General features: G+C 40.2%; 1 protein-coding gene across 26 annotated transcripts in view; it reads left to right on the plus strand.

Moving 5' to 3' along the window:
* The window catches only part of FHIT (fragile histidine triad diadenosine triphosphatase), a 1710176-nt gene that overhangs the window by 446999 nt on the left and 1245653 nt on the right, over positions 1 to 17524 (plus strand). For 5 of the 26 annotated variants that reach the window (XM_069084216.1, XM_069084218.1, XM_069084206.1 and 2 more), the window contains one exon: positions 5038 to 5154. The exons of the other annotated variants lie outside the window; for them this stretch is intronic. The gene's annotated coding sequence lies outside the window, so the exon portion shown is untranslated. The remainder of the gene's footprint in view (positions 1 to 5037; positions 5155 to 17524) is intronic. 26 annotated transcript variants of the gene reach the window in all.

The raw sequence follows: 17524 nt of genomic DNA on the forward strand, positions 1-17524 counted from the left end.
TAAGCCAGTGTGGCTGGAATGATGGTTAATCATCTATTTCTAAGCTCCTTTGTTTCACCCATGTCAGTATGGTTTGAAAGCTGAGTCCACAGGCCACTGTAACAGTTGAGGAGAGGCGTTTGGGGACCTCTGAAAGCAGGGACTCTTTGGTTTTTGTGGGAGATATCTTGTGCAAGAATCCTAGAACCTTTTGTAGATGAGTGTGATGATATTTGGAGCTAACAGATAAGCTCTTTCAGAGGAGATAGATATGACAATGGAGGAAACTGGAATATATCCATCATATTTACCAGCTAGGTCAGTCAGTCAGTCAACAACCATTTATCAAGTGCCTACTATGTGCCAGGCACTGTTAAATTCTGGGGATACAAAAAGAGGAAAAAGATAACTTCTGCCCTCAAGGAGCTTGAAGTCATCTATAAGCAAACAAATAGGTAGAAAGTATATACAGGATACATAGGAAATAACTAAGAGAGGGAAGGCACTGGAATGAGGAGGGATCAGGAAAGATGACTATGGGCAATCACTCCATCCTTCTGAGCCTCTGGACGCTCTAGTGATTTATAGAAGGCTCATGATCCCTGCTGGCAAAGGAAATGCCTAAGCACACAAACTTTCAGAGACTTGCAGTATTAATATCTTAGGTTTTGCTATCACCATGGATCTTCAGCCATAAAATGGTCACGATGTAGATAATGGCCTAAACTGCTTAGTTCAGAGCATTATTAAAAGAATGAAAAGGGATAATGTGTATAAAGTGATTTGCAAACTTTGATGAAATGGAAAGAGCATTACCTCTGTAGTTTGTGGGTCTGGGTTCGAATCCTGACTTTTCCACTTACTAAGTATATGACCCTACACAAGTCACTTAATTTCTCTTAATTTCACCTGTAAAATGAAGGGGTTGCTCTACATGGCCTCTCCAAGCCTATGACTGGGGTCAAATCACTTATCCTCCAGCATCATGACACCCTCATCATTAAATGAAGGGAATCAGATGAGATGGCCTCCAGGGTCCTTTCTGAATTTAAGTCTCTATTATGCGTGTGTCAGCTGTTGTCGTCATCATCATCATCAATGATCATAGCTGGCTGAAGGTACCTCAGGCTATCAAATTATGTGGTCATATAAAAAACTACTGGGAAAAGTGGAAAACAAAAAGTGGAAACTAAGTATGAACCAACATCATGCACCATATACCAACATGAGGTCAAAATGGGTACATGATTTAGACATAAAGAGTGATGCCATAAGCAATTTAGAAAAGCATTGAATATCTTATCTGTCAGGTCTATGGATAAGAAAAGAATTTAGGACCAAAGAAAATACAGAGAGCATTACAAAATGTAATGTAGATAATTTTGATCATATAAAATTTTTAAAGTTTTTACACAAACAAAACCAATGCAGACAAAATTAAAAGAAAAGCAGAAAACCAGTGTAAAAATTTGCAACTACTATCTCTGATAAAAGTCTCTTTTCTCATATATATAAAGAAATGAGTAAAATTTATATAAATACAAGTCATTCCCCAGTTGAAAAGTGGTCAAAGGATATGAACAGGAAGTTTTCAGACAAAGAAATGAAAACTATCAGTAGTCATATAAAAGTTATTTAAATCACTATTGATTAGAAAAATGCAAATTAAAATAACTCTGAGGTACTACCTCACATCTATCAGATTAGCTAATATGATAAAAAAAAGAAAGGAAAATAATGGGTGTTGGAGGGGATATGGGAAAACTGGGACGCTAATGCACTGTTAGTGGAGCTGTGAACTGATCTAACCATTTTGGAGAGCAATTTGGAACTTTGCCCCTTTAATCCAACACTACTACTACTAGATTTATATCCCAAAATGATCAAAAAAGGGGAAAAGGATCTATTTGTACCAAAATTTTTACAGCAGCTTTTTCTGGGGTTGCTAAGAATTGGAAATTGAAGGGGTGACCATCAATTAGGGACTGGCTAAACAAAATTGTACTGGAATATGATCATGCTCTAAGAAATGACAAGCAGGATGATTTCAGAAAAAAAAAAAAAAACCTGGAAAGATTTACGTGGACTGATGCAGAGCAAAGTGAACAGAACCAGGACAATGTTGTACACAGTAGCAGCAGTATTGTTTGATGAAGAAATATGAATGACTAAGCTATTCCCAGCAATACAATACAAGGAAATCCCAAAGGACTAATGATGAAGCATGTCTACCTCCAGAAAAAGAATGGATTGTTTGAATACAGACTGAAAAACACTCTTTTTCACTTTCTTTCTTTCTTTTTCTTTTATGTAAATCATCTTGTACAAAATGAATGATATGGAAACGTTTTTACATATATAGCCTCTATCTGCTTACTGTTTCAGGGAGGTGGGAAGGACAGAATTTGTAACTCAAAGCTAAAAAAATGTTTTATATGTAATTTTAACATGTAGTATATAGTTTAACATTTAAATTAATGTAAACATGAACTCAACTTAAAAATTGTAAAAGTTGTTTTAACATGTAATTATAAATATATGAATTGTTTAACATGTAAAATATAATATTTATGTATACACACACAAATGCATATAATTTTTTTTAAACCCTAGAGGATCATAATGGAGGCCATCTGGTCCAACTCCCTGATTTTATACATACCCAAACTGAGACCCAAGAAGCCTTATTGTTGACATTATTGCTTTGAGTCCATCTCTTCAACAAGTTTTTTTTCATTTTATAACAAGTTTAGACTTGACTCCTCTTCCCCTGGTGTTGTTCTCTGATGCTGCTTCATTGTGGATCCTTACATTTTTAAATAACAAGGCCAGCACAAAAACAAACTTGCTTCAGTCTTAGGATCCTAGGAGCATTAAATCAGTGCTAGAGGAACACTCCCAAGGTGTATAAATGTCAAGTATGGGCCTGGTGATGGACTAGGTGCCCAACTAATCCCCCTGAGTTTCATTACCAAATTATCTGCAGAGTGATAACTATCTTGGCCAAAGAAATTCAGGACTGTCTAATAATTTATACAAGACTTATGATTCATACTGGTAAAAGAAATGCTAACCTCACAAAATTTCAGAGGCTCGAAGTATTAAAATTTTGAGTTTTGCCATTGCTTGACCATGTGTGGTTCCATGGGGACTATTCCAGTCTGAGAATGAGTATCCTATGGAAAGATCTCTTCTATCCAGGTAACTTATTCAATGACCCACTTTCTCAAGACAGTAAGGTTGAGCCATTGGCATAAGGCATCTCATTCCTAGAGAGACATAAAGATGATAATACATACAGTGGTTGGTTGGAGACAAAAAACAATGTTCAGAGCCATTTTGAGAGAGTCAACCCAAGGGATTATTTTGAAAGGACTCTTCATCATCTGTGTCTGTTTTGATCTCATTAATCTCACACAACTATTCTTTAAATTCAATTTTTATTTACTTTTCTTTTCTCTAACTCCCCCCCCTCAAGTTGGGTATTGTGGCATATTTAAAAGGAATCATGTGGGAGAATGTATGCTTAGGGAGGGAATGACATACACACTAAATAGGGTATCTATTATTCCATTTCTATATATTCAAAATTATTCCATTTCTATATAATCAGTATTATCCTTTATTATCCCTTATTTATTATTAATACCCAATATTAATTGGATAATGACTTACTGGAGGGAATGGGAGGGTTGCAGAGTTAAAGGAGGCCATTGGTGTCCATGTTTACATTAGTACTTCGGTGATACCATAAAATCATAAGTATAGACATACTTGCCACTCATAACCCCAAGAGCAAATAACTGTAGGGGGAGAGAGATTGCTGTAGAGTAAATAATTTTATCTCTGTGCCCTAAGACACACTTTTAAGTTATATACAATTAGATATATATATGTGTGTGTATATATATATATATGTATGTATACATACATATATATGTCTATATAGGAGGGTTTATGGGCATATGAATACATATGTGAGTGTGTGTATATATGTGTACAGGTATACATAGACAGAGGGCACAGGGCCAATTTAATCAGAAGGGATGATTCTTAAAAGGTAAAATTAAGAGGTGAGAGGAATATAATGAGAGGAGATGGAGAGAGACAGAATGGGGGTAATTTATCTCATATAGAAGAGGCAAGGGAAAATGGGTACAATGGAGGGGAAGAATAGGAAGGCAAAAGGAAATGAGTCAACCTTATTCTCATTGAATTTGGCTTAGGGAGGGAATGAAATACACACTAAATAGGGCATCTCACCCTACAGGAGAGTAGGGGGGAGAAGGGGATAAGAGGGGGAATGATGGAAGGGAGGGCAGTCTGGGGGGGAGAGAAGTTGGAAGCACCCACTTTTGAAAAGGGATGGGATCAAAGTAGAGAATGGAACAAGTGGGGGGTGGGATGGGATGGAGGGAAGTGTAGTCAGTCTTTTTCAATGTATCCACTATGGAAATGTTTTGCATGGCTATGCATGTACAACCTATATTGAATTGCTTGTCTTCCCAGTGGGGGTAGATGATGAGGGAGGAAGGGAAATAATCTGGAATCCAAAGTTTTGAAATAAAATGTTTAAAATATATATATATATATATATATATATACATACATATTATTATTATTATTCTACATATAACTGGGAAATGAGATATACAGGTACTTGGGCATAGAGATCCACCGTGCTCTACTGGAAAATTGAAGGGGGAATGGGCAAGATATGGGAGAGAGCAGATTGGGGGAGGGGATATTCAGTGGGAACGCTGTTTTGGGTTGATGGGTAGGGAAAATTGGGGAGAAAATTTGTAACTCAAAATTTTGTGGAAATGAATGATGTAAACTAAAAAATAAAAAAGAGAGGGAAAAAAGTTATATACAATTGGAATGCAATTTGCATTGGTGGATTGAGTTTCAATGCCAATCACAGATCCTTCACATATGTATACATATATGTTAGTAAGGGCCTGAATTCAACACTTAAGTTGGTGATCCAGTTAACAGAGCTACATTTGGGATTGTATGGAGATTCTTTGAAGACTGTTCTGTTTCCCTTTCCCTCAGGTACACTGGCAGCATACTGTGATGGCCAGTCATCCTAGACATGAATTCTGTGTGAAACAGATTTCGAACTCCACCCAAGAGGATTTAGTGACTGAAGTATCCAGAAGATCTTATTAGGTAGTTTCATCTATAAGTGGGTCCTGCGGTAAGAATGTCAAGGCCAGAGCTATAATGAGGCTCTGGCATTTGGGGAAATAGGACCATTTCCAGATACAAGTTTGGTACATGGGGAGGTTGTTCAAATATGAAGAATTTTTTGATAGTTTCTCTTTGGGGTTTTCTTTTAATAAAGAGAAGGCACAGAGCTCCCTGACTCAAAGACTTGCTGGGGAGAAGGTGCCCTTCCCCACCTTCCCCAGAGTCACCCATGCTTGTAGACATCTGCAGTTATAAGTTGTTCAAGAAGAGAAACAAGTCTTTTTCAGAAGCTCTGATGCCTTGCTTAGCCCAGGAGCCAGTGATGAAAGAAGCTTTTTTGCCTTAACTGCTTTCCGGGGTTATACTTTCAGATAATCTATGGTGAATCAAAATGGAGCTGGTGAGTGGTGAGCCATCCAAGGGTGGCAATTAGTTGCATGTGTTTGGTGGGGTGCCAGCCCTCAGGGAGCTGGGCCTCAGTGCTGAGCCACTGTTTGTCATGAATTAGTCTTTAAATAAAAGCAAGTTTTAAAAATGGAGCATGCTAATTTGGGTTTTGCTAACCCACTCGGAAGAAGGCATGGCCTGTTCATTGCCAGCTGTCCGAGCTGGCACTCAGCACAGAACTGGTTTCCTACCAAAATCTCATTGCCGCTTTCAGAAACAAAGATGATTTTTGAGATACTGGCTGGAGTCATCGAACAAGGTGAAGCTTCTGTGACATTAAGGGGATGCACTCAGGGGGCTGGTGGGCTCAAGTGTCCTCCCCACACCTTATCGAAAGGTCTGTCTCTCAGGCTTTCTTTCCTTGCTCTTCATTTGGTGACCCACTCACCGATTTGTGGTATAAAACCCTCCCTCATCCCAGCGCTTATACACTGTGCCTTTTATAGTCTTCCAAGTCATCCTGAAGGGATTATCATTGCAGCTTTCAACTTCCCCTAGAAAGAGCCGAATGCGTGTGAATGGGGCGGAAGCATCTTCCCTGAGAAAATGTCCCCTCCCCCCCAAATGTTCACAAAACCACCAATGACTGTGTAAGAATGCCCTAGTGTTTGGGGGTATCTGCTGACAACAACGTGCTCATTAACAATTACTGTACATACAGACATCGGTTACTGGGAGTCAGATTACCCCACCATTTACTGTGATGCAATGCTTGACACAGTCATGACCCTGGCTTCATTGTCCTCATTCCTTTGCTGATCCTGAGTAATGAAACTGGTCAGAGTTCTGATGCTTGGAAATCAATGCTTTTACCAGATTAGTGCTAATGGAAGAGTTTACTTTCTTACACCTTCTACACAGATGATCTGATTATTAGAAAGAGCAAATTTATAATCGAGCATAGGAACCATCTGCGTCTTTTTAAGAATTCCATCCATTCCAGTGAATATTTGTGTGCTGAGCCCTGCAGACAATGGGAAGGGATGAAACAACCCCTACCTTCACGAGGCTCACATGCTGCTCAGTGGAAACAACATGTATATAGATAAACAAACATACCCATCCATTCATTTACCCATCAATCAGTCAATAAGCATTGATTAAGCCAGATCCCAGGAATGCAAAGACAAAAATGAAGCAATTCATATTTTTCTGGTTGGAAAAAAATAAAGGCAAAATATTTACAGTAAATTCTTGGGACAAAAGGGCTCCCAGGGATAGGTATCCCAATGTATTCTGTCCATGTGTGCCTTTATACTGAATGTTTGAACTCATTCTCCCCAAAGACCAAGTGCATGCATAGAGTAGAGGGGTCTGTGGTTTAAGGGAGTATTTTGTGACCATTGTGCCTCCTATAGTTTTCAGTAAATATCTCCATGTAAAAAGCTAATTTAAACTCATTCTTCCAAATTGGAGGTAACTCACTGAATGGGGGCTCCTAAATGATAATGTTGGGAACCTTATAGCTTTGGGCTTGTCCAATAATATTGCTCTGTGGGGAGAAGTACTCAATTTCTTACTGGGATTCTGACTTTCTGGTGTTACTGGACATAGGGAAAGTGAGCCCAGAGGAGGTAGAAAAGGGCTTTCTGGGAGCAGGGGAGAACCGCTAAAAACCAGAGAGATTCGTATGGATTTATTAAGCACCTGCTTTGTGCTAAGTGCTGGTATACAAAGAAAGGCAAAAAACAGAGACAATACTCAGTAACTCAGGCACAGGGAAGGCACTGAATTGAGAGAGATCAAGAGAGGCTTCCTGGAGAAGGTAAGATTTTAGACAGGAGTTGAAGGAATCCAGGGAAACTGTGAGGTGAGAAAACATTCCAGTGCTGGGGGAGAGCCAGGGAAAATGCCCGCTACAGAGAAGAGTGTCTTATTCAAGGAACAGACCAGTGACCCTTGACTGAAGATTAGGGGAGGCAGTGTAGGGTATGAGAAGACTGGAAAGATTTGGGGAGATGGCAGGGTGTAGATCAGGTTATGAAGGGCTTTGAACACTAAACAAAAGATGTTATATTTAATAATAGAAGGGATAGAGAGGCACCGCTGTCTATTGAGTGGGAACATGGTTAGACCTACGAAACGTGGCCCTCCAGGTGAATGTTAAAAGGACCTTAGACCCAGATTCCTTGTTGTTGCAAGAAGGAAGTTAGTGGACGTCACTTTAGCCCCTTTATTGTGGTATAGTGGACAAAGGGCTACCTTTGGATCCTGAAGAAATGGGAAGCTGCATGGCCACGGAGGTCACTTCATCCCTTTGGGGCATCAGCCTCCCCATCTGTACCATGGGCTACTAATTCCAACAGTACTTTCTCACGTGGCTTCTTGTGAGGCTCGAATGGGATATATATATATATATATATATATATATATATATTTGTAAATTTGAGTGTACCACATAGAAGCCAGCTCCTCCTCCTCTTCCTCCTTCTTTATTGTTATTATTATCATTAATTATTATCACATACACAGGGAGAAAACTGAGGCCCAATGAGGTAAATAGACCATTGAAAATCATACTTGTAGGTAATTAGTAAAGTATGACTAGGACCCTGGACTTTTGTCTAATGGCCTCCTAATCCCCCTCATTTTGGGGCCACTCTCCTCCCACCCTCACCCCCCATTTAGGGTGTTTTTAATCTTCTCTCTAAAATCCAAAACTAAAGTCTTGTCATGTAACTTCTCTCTCCTCAGGACAATATCTCCTTGGGTGTGGAGAACGAGGTAGCATCTAAGGGATATTAGTGTATCCTTACCCTGAAACCATATTTCTTAGTCTTTAAATAGAATATTTGAATTGAAAGGTAATTTAAAGATTAGGTCATCATATGAATTTCAATACTGCATGACTCAGAGATAGAAGAGATAGACCCTTCCTCCTTTTATATATAAAGAATACTAAGGCCCAGAGAAAGTAAACGACATGACAGAAGTCACACAGATAATTAATGCAGGAATTCAGACCTGAGCCTCTGACTCCCAGTCCAGCACACATCTCACCACACCATTCCCCTCATTTTATAGGTGAGGAGTCCATCCCTCAGTTAACCCACAAGCATTTATTTGGTACTTACTGTGTTCCAGAGGCTATACTAGGTATTTCAAATACCAAAGCAAAAATGAAACAGACCCAGCCCTCAAGAAATTTGCATTGTGTTCCTGCAAAACACCCTATACACACATAAAAATATGTGAAATGTAGACAGAATGAAGTAGCTAATATTTATATTTACCAGGTGCCAAGCACTGTGCTAAGAACTTTGTAATTATTGGCTCCGGTAATTAAGTAATTCCTTCAGGTTGGGGGTGTCACTGTCAGCTGTGTGTAGGGAAGGGAAGGGAAGGGAAGGGAAGGGAAGGGAAGGGAAGGGAAGCCTCACTTAGAAGGTGATGCTTGAGCTGAACTTTGAAGGGAACTCTAGATTCTCAGAAGCAAAGGTGAGGGAGGGTAGGGTGCATTTGGGGCCCTCTCACAGGAATGACCTGTGCAGAGGTCAGAGGTGGGCAGTGGATTGCATGAAGGAGAGCTGGTAGGCCAGTTTCACTGCTGAAGTATAAACTCTGGGAAAGGTAGTAATGTCTAGGAAGCCTGGAAAGGTCTGGAGCTAGATTGTGAGGAACTTTACATTTCTAACTGGACCCTAGAGACAGTGGTCGCTGGAAATTTTTGAGTAGGTGAGTGATATGGTAAAAACCATGTTTTTCTCTGGAAAATGAGCTTCCCCCCCCAAAAAAAAAATTAAATTAGTGACCAGGATTACATGGGCAGTTGCTGGTAGTACCTGGGTCTGCTGATTTCCAGCCAGAGTGGCTGGTGATCTGGTATGCCGAGTTGCTTCTGGAGAACCCATCTAGAGGCTTGTGATGCACAGGAGAGAGTGGCAGACAGCATTCGTTTTGATTTTGCATTTGTTTTGAAGATGAAGGGAAGATGGAAGTCTTTCCTTCTAAGGCTGCATCTGTACCGCAGATTGCTGGGACTTTGAAGTTGTCCTAGTTGCTAATGCAATGTGCTTTAAATTTCTCCAAGTGAGGTGTTTTATTTTTTAACCTGTTTATTTCATGCTGATGCCTCTCTCCTTTTGAATGCAGTGTATTAAATTTACTAATAAGCTGACATACTGTTCTTAGGAGATGCAGCCTTGGAAGCTTTCCTGACAGGACGGAAGTTTGTTTTTACAAACGCTATAACAGAATTGACTATGAAGAACATTTCAAATTGCTGGGCGCTCTAAGTAGTTTTCTGGGGAATTTCTTTTTCTTTTTTTTTTCCTTCCCAAGGCAACACATTTTGTGTGGCTATTTTGCACGTTCTTTAAATGCTCATTTAATATTTTGTGTCTCGGCAGGACAATGTGTTACTTTTAAGAATAAGAGCTGATAACGAGCCCTGGGAGCTTTTAATTTATGATGTCTCTGACAGCATTGTGGTGAATCTGATAGGAGATGTGCGTGATTATGTCTCTGAGCTGGAATAAAGCAGCTGGTATTTGTTATGAAAATATTCAGAGGACCCCCTCCCGGTAATAGCCCATGGCTCCATTGAGCATCTGGCAAACAAATACATTGTCATCTTTACAGGGAGAGTCAGCAAAAATCTATGCCAGGCTTCCAACAACTTCTCTGGTTCTTCCCTTGTCTAGACTGGAAGAGCCTTGTCACATTCTTCCCTTGACTTCCTTTGTCTAGAGCAATTACTATAAAATTATTCCCATTGGTGACTTTCTTCCTATTATCCCTCTGAGGTAGAATGTAAGCCTTTTGAGGTCAGGGACTTTTTCATTTTTAGTTTTGTATGTCTAGCACCCAGCTGGCACAGAGTAGTTGCCTGTTGAATGGAATTAAATGGAGTCTCAGTATTTGTCTGATGCTAATCAATTGACTGATTAAGTATTACTTGGTTCCAACCATTCAGAAATAATATCTGTTGATTAATGCATCTATTTCAGCTGCTCTGGTGCCATATATATACATATATATGTGTGTGTGTATGTATATATATATATGTATATATATATGTGTGTGTGTGTGTGTGTGTGTGTGCATATATATATATCTTTAGCCCAGAGAGCTTTCATTTTGGTAAAATGTTTTTTTAAATAAATCTCTTCTTTCTTGTTGAAAAAGTACTTGAAGACAGTGTCACAGACGCTGACATTTTGAGAGTCATTGTTTAATATATAGAATGTGTCAGTGTCATGATTATGTCAACTCTCAGGCTATGAAAAAATGAAATAACCTACATATTGTCATTAGAAATCAGCAGAAGCAGCTCACATTTATATTGTGCTTGAACTTTTGTGAAGTACTCTACATACCTTATAGTGATATTAAGATAATAATATTGATGTTAAAGCCCCGACTCTCGAGATGTTGTTGCTGACCAGAACACCAAGATAATATGTTCAAGTCATGTCTCTGACACAGCATGGTGGTGTGACCCATGGACAGCTGACCTCACCTCTAGTGCCTCAAGCAGCTCTCTAAAACTACCAGTTATGGTCGAATTGTTGATCTTTAACAGTGTAGATGTTTCCCAAGCCAGTGGTCACGAGTCTGGACACCCTTACCTACCCACCCACTCCCTCAAAAAATAATAGATGAAGAAAGAAGGAAAGAATTTTTCATAGTAAACTGTGTTTTGAAATGTCTAGGGAAACACACCATCAAGAAAAATGTTCCTCCATATTCAATTAGCATTTATATTTCATTTCCCCTTCTTTGTATGAGAGAATTCTGGTTTTGGAGTAAGAAAAACTTTGATTTGAATACCAGTTTTGCTAATTACTGCTTGTGTGACCTCGGACAAATCACTTAACCTCTCTCAGCTTCCATTTTCTCATCTGTAAAATGAGGGAATTGGACTAGATGATGTCAAGATCAATGAACCTCTCATGCATGCTGACTACTAGACCACTAGACCAGGGTGTTGGCCAAGGGAATGGAAGCAAGAGACAGGAGAGAGATTGAAGGAATCAATTGGAATTATGCTGGCTTGGGTAGAGGGGAGGAAGGTGCCCCCAGTAGCACAGGCTTTCACACAAGGATAGGGCTTGGGAGGGGCTGGTGGAATGCAATCCTAACTGAAGTGAACACATTTTTAAAGACACTCAGGGATTTGTTTTTAAGATATTGGGAAGAAGAGAAGATTTCAAAAGGATGGAAACATATGAAAAGAAAGGTGATTGAGAAGACAGTAGCAATGCCTGAGTGGTGTGTCTTCTTTCTCATCTCTATAAAATCTTTATGAGAAAAGTCTCTGCATACATTGTGGATATGCTGACTAAGAACATGAGGAGGGAACAGATAGGCTTTTGCAGGCAGTTTTTCTACAGCGGACTATTATGTCTTTGTGATTTCACAAGTGGGAATGGGGAGATAGAAAGCATGAGATTATGTTGGGTTTATCATTGACTTTTTAAAAAAGCCTTTCTGATTAAAATAGTGCAGCCTTGATAGGTCTCCTACAAAAAGACATTCTCCCCATCCACATATACATATGCACATGTGCTGTCTTTGGAAGAATACGTGACTCCCGAGACAAACAGACAGCGGGGACAACTTTGTTCAAGGACTCACTGAGTATTGACATTAAGGGAAATATTAAACAAAAATATAAATAGACTAACCCTGTCTGCCAGTATCATGCCAGCAGATGTCTGGCGTAAACTCCAAACAAAAGAATTCCCTCGCTTGCTAGCTATTCTTGAAGCACTCAAGTCCATCTTGTACCTCTTTGCCTTTTCATAAATGGTGTCCTTTTCTGGAATGCATTTCTTCACTTTTAGAATCTCTAGCTTGCTTTAGAAAACATAGCCAGGTGCCACTTCTTCTACTATTCTTTCCTCAATCTGCCTGTTTTAATTAGAATTATACTGTTAGATTTTCATATCATTATGCTATGTTACATTATTATTAGATAAAATTACATATTATTAACAGGTTTTTCCCTCTTGACATTACTTTTTATCGTTCATATTTATTTATGACTATGTTGGATCCCTTCCATCCAGGGGGGTATAAGTTTCACAAGTGAAATGAATGTTCATTATTGTCTTTTAACCCCCAAAACTATGCATGATAATTTAATAATTTAACAATTTCCTCTTGCTAGCAAAGATCTCCAAATGTCCCCATTTGCAGATGAAATTGTCTTAATGCCACTGAGCCCAGAAGAGTGCTGTTCAGAACTGATTAAAGATAGCCATCACTCTGGAGAGAAGAACAGCCATCCAGGAACAGTGAATTCCACTGGTTTCTGTTTCACAGGGTGTAAATACTTGTCAGTGGTGACTTTGCCTTGAATGGAACTGATTGAAAGAATTCTGTGTCAAGCTCAACTGTTTGTTATGTCCCTTTTTCCAGCCCCCTGGTGCCTGGCTGTAGGCCCTGGCTTCTCTTTGGTATATCTGAATCCTACTTTTCAACCCTCGTTTCACCCCAGACAACACCTTTCTCACCCTTGGCCCTTCTGCTCCACCAATCAGCCAAGGAGAGTACAGGGGAAGGCAGCCAGAGAGCTTCCAGCCCATGTCATTAAAGGATTAGCTACAGAAACTAGGGAGGTTTAGCCTGTCAATAAATAAGCAAGGAGGCATTTTGAGGGCCTGCTAATAGGTATTAGGGGTTACAAAGAAAAAAGTAAGATGATCCCCACTTTCAAGAATCTTCCGTTCTAGCCAGTGAAGACAACATGCAGTTGTATAATTAGATATGACTGATGCACAAGGCCATTTTGAATGAGGGCACTAGTAGTTCTAGAAGGTAGCGGCCGAGCTGAGCCTTGAGGATTCTGAGAGGAGACTCAGGAGTGGGGTTAGGGGAAGAATTGCACCTGTCTTCAGGGCTCTGGAGGACCGTCACACAGAGGAAGGATTAGGCCTGTTCTGTTCGGTTCCAGAGAGCACTACCAGGAATAATGGGAAGAAGTTGAAATTAATGCTTGATGTCAGGAAGAATATTGTAACCATTAGAGTTATCCTTCAGTAGAGTGGGCCACTTCAAGAGGGAGTGAGCTCCCCATCAAGTGACTGCTGCATAGCCATTCATTGAGAATGTTGTGGTAGAGACTCCTTTCTCGTGTGGGTTAGACTAGATGGAGGGCCCTCTGTGGTTCTGGCATGTTACCATAGGGCTGAAGATCAGTCACAGAAAGCTATAGTCTTGAAAAGACTAAAATGACACATCACATGAAAAGACACATGATAGGGGAGAGCGTGTTACCAATTACAACTTGCCACCGAGAGGTAGCGTAAAAGTCATTATTAACATGTCTGAGTGAAAAAGGCACTGGGCCAACTAGCAAGAGAGAGCAGAACAAAAGTTGGGTAGTACATGGAATATGTTGGTCCCCTTGCAGTACCCAAAGTACCCTAAAAAGATCCCCAGCACATTAAGAAGGACCTTTGTGATCAGCTCACAGGGAAACATGAATGAACAGCCTAGATAATGAGACGTTGGGGGCAGGAGTTCCGTTTCCGCTGCGCCCAAGTCCATCAGGGTACCATCGGAGGAGACTGAAATAAGCAAACAGAATGCTCAGATGCTCCCTTAACAAATGAGTCACATTACCTTAGAGCCAAATTCTTGAATTTTTAATCAGGTTGAAGTTTGTGGTTTTAATTTGCAGTGGAAATTGTTCTAGTCCAAAGAAAGAGTTAAAAGGAAGCAACATAGCTAAGACGTAGAAATGTTCCTTGGGTTGGATCTGAGCAGGGAACTTGAAGATGGAAGGTTTGTTGCCAAGAAGGGATGGAAGGTTCTTTCCTATAGGTAGCTTCAGGAAGTAAGACTAGGGAAGACTGGGGCATGACATCATAGGGACAGTTCCAGTGTGGAAAAGGAAACAGTGAGGTTAAGGAGGAGCAACCAGGATTCAGATAGGATTGCCAGGGAAGATGGGTGCTGGGGAGGCCAGAGTCAGACAATGAAGAGGAAACAGTGGCCTGGTTTGATGTCCTGATGGAGAAGTACCAGCAGACAGGTAGCTCAGACAGTGAGCAGGGGCCACAGAGAAGCTTCAAAAAGTTCACCTGCTTCCCCATGCCCCACTCCTTTCTGGGTCTTTAAGGTCAGGCTGTACACCCCGTGTGAGCTCTAACTCAATCACTATTAAGCACCTGCTATTATGTGCTAAGCTGTAGTCATAGATTTAGTGTGACAAGAGTTTATAGAGGCCATCTCGACCAACCCCTAACTTCACAGATGAGAAAACTGAGGGTACAGATTGGTCAAGTGATTTGCCCAGGTAAGTAGTAAGTCTTTGGGGAGGGATTTGAACCCTGGCCTTTGTGAATCTGAGTGTAGCATTCTGTTGACTGTAACATTCTGCCTCACTTGCTGGTGGTCAGGACAAACTACTGAAGTCTTACTGCACATGACTGCGTTAGCTGAGAATTTATTCCTACTGTTTATTTTTAAGTATAACTTGCTGTCTTTACCCTGTATGTGTGCCTACATTTAGAACCGTAAGTTCCTTTCGATTTGAGAGACTTTCAACAGCCTGGTTATAATTGGTATCATGTGTATGTACATGTGCATGAATGTGTGTATGTAACATACACATCCATGTACACGAATATTTATTCATAAACCCCCACAAATAGAGTAATTTATAGCATAAAACATTGAAAAGCTAAAAAAAAAAGTGACTGTTAGAACATGACGTCTTCCCTTTATTATGTTCCTGAGTGTTAGGAAGATAGAGGCTGTCAGATGTTGGTATCCATAGTTGTAGAATGGAATTGTCTGTGGTAGGCATCCTAATGGGAGGCACTTTACCTGGTGGGGAGGTGTGTGATGGAGGTAATATAACCATTATTATCCCCATTTTACAGGTGAGCCTCTGGGTATTTAAATAAGGTTCCCATGTTCACCAAGTTAATGTAAGATCTAAGAATCAAATTGAGGCTTCCTGACTATGAGTCTTATGCTTTCATTGTATCTGCTGAATTCTGGCCACATCGCAGGTGCTCAGGAAATATTCTCTGATAGAGGTGGCTTCAGCTCTGGCTGATTAACTGGCTCCAAATCTTAGGATCATAGGTTTAGAGCTGAAAGGGACCTCAGAAGGCGTAAGCTCACAGGGTCATAGATTTAGAGCAGGATGGGACCTCAAAGGTCATAGGCTAATAGGATCATATATTCAGAAATGGAAAGGATCTCAGAGTCCATTTATTCCAACTCCATCATTTTGCAGATGAGGAAAGTAGGGACCAGAGAGGTCAAGTGATTTTCCCAAAGTCAATTAGGTAGTAAATGGCAGAGCCAGGATTTGAACCCAATTAAATTCTATGACTTTAAATTCAGAACTCTTTCTGCTGTGTGGTATGGCTTTTCCAATCATCTGGTGGCCTGCTTGAGAATTTCCTATTTTAGTATGACAATGACTGCTCCTCTGCTCACATTGGAGAAAGCAGAGGAATAGAGTGGAACTTTTTACCACATTTCCAATCCTAACTATTCATCCTGAGAATGTGTGCCTGATGTCAACTGGACAATTGAGCAAGAGGGCCAAGAGATCAATATAACTGTGCTGTAATGGTCTGTACTGGTTGTTGTCTTTGCCTGGAATGTTCTCCATCCTTACCTCTACCACCCATCTTCCTTGACTTACCTTCAAGAACCAGTTCAGACCTTGCCTTTTGATTTGAACTGAAGCATAATGAACTTTATTCCAGTACTGTATTTTATCTCTGTGCAAACTTTTATGTTTTTGTAATCAGCATGCTATTGAATTCTGTTTTCAAAACTATTATTTTCTCATCTTCCATTTTATGGGTAAATACATGCCATTCACATTCATCCTGCATGGGACCTTTCTCAGTCTTCCTCCCTTCCCCCTGCTAGGGCTTTCTTCTCTCAGATCACATCCCATCTATCGCACATAAACACATATTATATGTCATACACAATGTTATATATCTCTATACAGCTACATTGTAAATAGTTATTTACATTTTGTCTAATCCATTGGAACATATTCTCCTTGAATGCAGGGGCTGTTTTTGTCTTTCTTTATATTTCCAGGGCTTAGCACAGGGCTTGGCACATAGCAAGCATCAGCACAGTGGATAAAGTCCTGGAACTGGAATCAGGAAGACTCCTATTCCTGAGTTCAAATATGGTCTCAGACATATACTAACTATGTGACCTTGGGCAAGTCACTTCACTCTGTTTGCTTTAGTTTCCTCATTTATAAAATGAGCTGGAGAAGGAAATGAAAAGCACTCCAGTATCTTTGCCAAGAAAATTCCAAACAGGGTCATGAAGAGTCAGGCACAAACTGAAAGCAACTCATTAACGGCAACAACAATAACAAAGCACTTACTGACTGATTGTGAAAATTGTTTGGGAGACAGCACAGGACAGCAGGAAGGTCACTGGTTTGGGAATAAAAAGATGGGCTCATATCCAGGTTGCCCCACTCATTTCCCACATCATCTTGGCCAACAGATCTCTCTTGGCCTTCGTGTTCTCTCATCTGTGAAATGAGGAGACTGAAGTAGATGACAAGGAAGTCTCTAAATCTGTGTCACCAGGATCTTGTGAGCCTTTGTTGACTTTCAGATGAGAGCACGGACATCATTGTGGTCCTTACTCTCAGCCAATTCAGTAAGCCACCTCGTACTTGTGGAGCAGCAATGGGAAATGAGTGCGTGCAGCCAAATGCCAGGGCCAGCTTCTCTTTAAAGATGCCGTATTTGTTTACAAAGTGTTGTGATAGATTTGATTCTAACGTGTAGTAATGTGGACATGAAGGTTAATTTTGACTGTTTTCGCGTCCAGAATGCCAGATCCATCTTCCCGAGTGGCGAATGGTAAAGCCTGCTATCCCTTGCTCCAGAAGCTTGCTTTCAACTTTGGTTTATTAGCAATTATGCATGCATTTCTTTGGACTTCA

This window comes from Petaurus breviceps, unplaced genomic scaffold, assembly GCF_028583685.1.
Source record: "Petaurus breviceps papuanus isolate PSGF00001 unplaced genomic scaffold, PetGlider_PUasm1.0 174, whole genome shotgun sequence".
In the NCBI taxonomy this organism is placed as follows: Eukaryota; Metazoa; Chordata; class Mammalia; order Diprotodontia; family Petauridae; genus Petaurus; species Petaurus breviceps.